This window comes from Eriocheir sinensis, chromosome 5 (assembly GCF_024679095.1).
Source record: "Eriocheir sinensis breed Jianghai 21 chromosome 5, ASM2467909v1, whole genome shotgun sequence".
NCBI classification, from domain to species: Eukaryota; Metazoa; Arthropoda; class Malacostraca; order Decapoda; family Varunidae; genus Eriocheir; species Eriocheir sinensis.
The window spans coordinates 5356982-5361981 of record NC_066513.1 but is presented as its reverse complement, the minus strand read 5'-3'; positions in this window follow the sequence as shown (position 1 = coordinate 5361981).

Sequence of the window (5000 nt, the reverse complement as noted above, 5' to 3'; positions counted from 1 at the left end):
GAGGAAGAAGAAAAGGAAGAGGAAGAAGAAGAGGTAGGGGAGGAAAAGGAGGAAGAAGCTAGAAGAGGAAGAAGAAGAGGACGAGAAGCTAGGAAGAGGTGGAAAAGTATAGAAGAAGAGGAGGAAGAAGAGGAAGAAGAGGAGGAAAAGAGGGAAGGGGACAATAAGGAGGAAGAAGAGGAAGACTAGGAAGAGTAGGAAGAAGAGGAAGAAAAGGAGGAAGAGGATGAAGAAGAGGAAGAGGAAGAAGAGGAGGAAATAGAGGAAGAGGTGGGAGAGGAGGAAGAAGAGAAAGAGGAAGAGGAGGAAGAAGAAGAGCAAAATCAAGAAAATGGAAGAAGAAGATGAGAAGGAAGAAGAAAAGGAAGAGTGAGAGGAAGAATGAGGAAGAAGAGTAGGACGAGAAGCTAGGAAGAGGAGGAAAAGTAGGAAGCAGAGGAAGAGGAAAAGGAAAAAGAAGAAGAGGAAGAGGAGGGGGAAAAGAGGGAAGAGGGAAAAGGAGAAAGAAGAGGAAGAGGAGGAAGAAGAGGAAAAGGAGGAAGAAGAGGAGGAAGGAAAGGAGGAAGAGCAGGAAGAAGAGTAAGAGGAAGAAGAGGAGGAAATAGAGGAAGAAGAGGAGGAGGAGGAAGAACAGGAAGAGGAGGAAGATGAAGAAGAAGAGGAAGAAGGAAGGGAAGAGGAAGAAGAGGAAGAGGCAGAAGAAAAGGAAGAGGAAGAAAAAGAGGCGAGAAGCTAGCGAGAAAAGGAAAAGGAGGAAGAAGAGGAAGAGGAAGAATAAAAGGAGAAAGAAGAGGAAGAGGAGGAAGAAGAAAAGGAGAAAGAAGAGGAGGAAGAAAAGAAGGAAGAAGAGGAAGAAGAAGAAGAAAAGAAGGAAGAATAGGAAGAGGAGGAAGAAGAAGAAAAGAAGGAAGAATAGGAGGAAGAGGGAGAAAAGGATTTTATTTCTTGAGAGTTTCTTTTCACTCATTATTCACTATTGCTTTACACCATTGATTAGGTTGCAGTACTTAGTGTTCACGAGCGTTATTGTTGTTCAGAAAAATCAATACGATGCTAGCTATACGAGCGCGAAAAATCTCAAGGGGTCGGAACGTATAGGGTTAAGGGCAACAAAAAGAGCGAAGAAAAAATAAAGCCCGCTACTCACCTTTCCCACAACAGAGGATAGTATAGAGTGGCCAAAAGAGAGGTCAATTTCGGGTGGAGAGGTGTCTTGATACACTCTTCTTGAAAAAGGTCAAGTAATAGGCAGGAGGAAATACAGACGAAGGAAGGCTGTTCCGGAGTTTACCAGTGTAAGGGATGAAAGAGTGAAGATGCTGGTTAACTCTTGTATAAGGGGTTTGGACAGTATAGGGATGAGCTAGAGTAGAACGGGGCCGCGGGAGAGGGGACATGCAGCTAGCAAGTTCGGAAGAGCAGTCAGCGTGAAAATATCGATAGAAGATAAAAAGAGAGGCAACATGGCGGCGGAATGAGGTAGAAGACTATCAGTAAGAGAAGGAGAGCTGACGAGACGAAGAGCCTTAGGCCCACAAACATAAACATTCCCTTCCCCCTTCCCTGAAGGATTCACATGAAGGGACCACAGAGACTCCGGGTAAACTTAATCAATTAATTTCTCTACCCCTTCGTGCGGACCGATCAGTCGCTAGCACGGAAAGGTTGGTATGTCGGACGGTGTGGAGTGCGCTTCTTGATCTTCATCATTGCTGGTTTTGTTTACATTTCCACACGACAACGAGGGCAACCTCGTTGGGTAGGCGGTGGCCGAAGTGATAGCGTACTGGACCCACATTCGCCGCGTGATGGACGACGCGGGTTCGAATCCTCACGCTACCACTCGGATTTTTCGGTCACCGCCGAGTGGCTTAAAACTACCCACATGCTGTCCTGAAGACCACCCATCAACCCGGACTCTAGAGGAAGCCGTCCAAGCGAATCAAGTACGAGTTCCGGGGGGCAGCATGAGCCAATGCAAGATGGCGCCACTATAAACACTCGCCTGCGCCAGAACGGGCTGGGCCGACCATCAGGCCCCACCTGGAAGAAGCCTTGGGCCGACCATCAGGCCCCACCGGGAAGATGCCTACCGGCGCAATAGGCAACAACGTAAAAAAAAAAAAAAAAAAAAACCCGCAGTTCATTCATCCGATTATTATTATTTTTTTACTACAAAGGAGGCAGCTCAAGGGCAGAGAAAAAAAAAAAAGCCCGCTAATCGCTGCTCCCATAAAAGAACCAGAAGAGGTGGCCAAAAGCAAGGTCAAATTCGGGAGGAGAGGTGTCCTGATACCCTCCTCTTGAAAGAGTTCAAGTCGCAGGCAGGAGAAAATACAGATGAAGGAAGATTGTTCCAGAGTTTACGAGTGTGAGGGATGGAAGAGTGAAGATGCTGGTTAACTCTTGCATAAGGGGTTTGGACAGTATAGGGATGAGCATGAGTAGAAAGTCGTGTGCAGCGGGGCCGTGGGAGGGGGGGAGGCATGCAGTTAGCAAGTTCAGAAGAGCAATCAGCATGGAAATATCGATAGAAGATAGACAGAGAGGCAACATCGCGGCGGAATTTAAGAGGTAGAAGACTATCAGTAGGAGGAGGAGAGCTGATGAGACGAAGAGCCTTAGCCTCCACTCTGTCCAGAAGAGCTGAGTGGGTGGAGCCCCCCCACACGTGAGATGCATACTCCATACGAGGGCGGACAAGGCCCCTGTATATGGATAGCAACTGAACAGGGGAGAAGAACTGGCGGAGACGATACAGAACGCCTAACCTCGAGGAAACTGATTTAGCGAGAGAGGAGATGTGAAGTTTCCAGTTGAGATTTTGAGTTAAGGATAGACCGAGGATGTTTAGTGTTGAAGAAGGTGACAGTTGAGGTTTGTCGAAGAATAGGGGATAGGTGTTTGGAAGATTGTGTCGAGTTGATAGGTGGAGAAATTGAGTTTTTTAGGCATTGAAGGACACAAGGTTCCTTCTGCCCCAATCGGAAATGATAGCAAGGTCTGAGGTTAAGCGTTCTGCAGCCTCCAGTCTGGAGTCGTGTACTTCCTGTTTTGATGGTCTTCTATTGAAAGAAGTTGAATAATGCAGAGTGGAGTCGTCGGCGTATGAGTGGACAGGACAATTTGTTATGGAAAGAAGATCATTGATGAATAACAGGAAGAGAGTGGGTGATAGGACAGAGCCCTGTGGAACGCCACTGTTGATAGGATTAGGAGAAGAGCAGTGACCGTCTACCACCGCAGAGATAGAACGGCCAGAAAGGAAACTGGTGATAAAGGAACAGAGAGAGGGATAGAATCCGAGAGAGGGCAGTTTAGAAAGCAAAGACTGGTGCCAGACTCTATCGAAGGTTTTCGATATGTCTAGCGCAACAGAGAAAGTTTCACCGAAACTGCTAAGAGAGGATGACCAAGAGTCAATTAAGAGAAGAAGAAGATCGCCAGTAGAACGCCCCTTGCGGAATCCATACTGGCGATCAGAAAGAAGATTATAAGTAGAAAGGTGCTTTTGAATCTTCCGGTTAAGGGTTGATTCAAAAGCTTTAGATAGACATGAAAGTAAGGCTATAGGACGGTAGTTTGAGGGATTGGAGCGGTCACCCTTCTTGGGCACAGGCTGTACAAAGGCATACTTCCAGCAGGAAGGAAAGATAGATGTTGATAGGCAGAGACGAAAGAGTTTGACTCGGCAGGGTGTCAGCACAGAAGCACAGTTTTTAAGGATAATAGGAGGCACTCTATCAGGTCCATAAGCCTTCTGAGAGTTGAGGCCAGAGAGGGCATAGAAAACATCATTAGGAAGAATCTTAATAACAGGCATAAAGGAGTCAGAGGGGGGATGAGTAGGAGGAATATGCCCAGAATCGTCCAAAGTGGAGTTCTTACAGAAAGTCTGAGCGAAGAGTCCAGCCTTAGAGACAGATGAGACGGCAGTGCTGCCGTCAGGGTTAAGGAGAGGAGGGAAAGAGGAAGAAGTGAAATTGGAGGAAAAGAAGCAAGGTGTTGACATTTTCTATTAATGAAAGAAGTTTTTGTAAGTCGGAGAATAGATTTGGCACGATTCCGGGCTGAAATGTATAGATCAAAGTTAGTGGGAGTTCGAAGGTTCTGGAATCTTTTGTGAGCTGCTTCTTTGTCTTTAATAGCACGAGAACAAGCATGATTAAACCAAGGCTTTTTAGCATGAGGAGTAGAGAAAGTACGTGGAATGTATGCCTCCATTCCATTGGACCAGGTAAGCACATTTCCTTAACATAATGTTAGTTTTTAGTTGTTGATAGTAGAGTTGACGTTTACAAACAAGTAAAACAGTCGAGTGTAGCCCTCATTGCTTAGAGTAGATGATGCCAACCTACACATGGACGAGACCCTCACAAAAATTATTTTCCTTCCATTATTTGCCCAAGTAAGCACATTTCCCTGTCATAGTGTTAGTTTTTAGCTGTTTAATGACAGGGGTGACCTATGTGAACAAGTAATAAGGTCGCGTGTGGCCCTCATTGCTCAGAGTAGACTATGCCAAAACACACATGGATGAGGCCCAGACTAAGGCTATTTTCATCCCATTAGTGGAGCAGGTGAGCACATTTCCATGTCATAGTGTTAGTTTTTAGCTGTTTAATGACAGGGTTGACCTATATGGACACGTAAAAAGGTCGAGGGTTGCCTTCATAGCTAATAATGTTAGTTGTTGGGTAATTATGCTGTTGAAGTAGGCATGTCCTTTTCAGGACTCAAACTATTTCATCATGGGCAAATATGTTTTTTTGGAGAAAGCAGTTGCATTTTATGGTTACCATATGCAAAGTTGTGCTAGTATGTCAGAATCTACAGGTTATGAATAAGGTTATTTTCAGCCCTTTATATGATCAGATTGAATCATTTTCCAGATAATGTAGACATAGCTATTGCCTTCCATTCCAGGTCTAGCACATTTTTGTTATTCATTTGTGCATCTATATATAGTCCAGGATGGCTTACCTATACCTGAATATCGG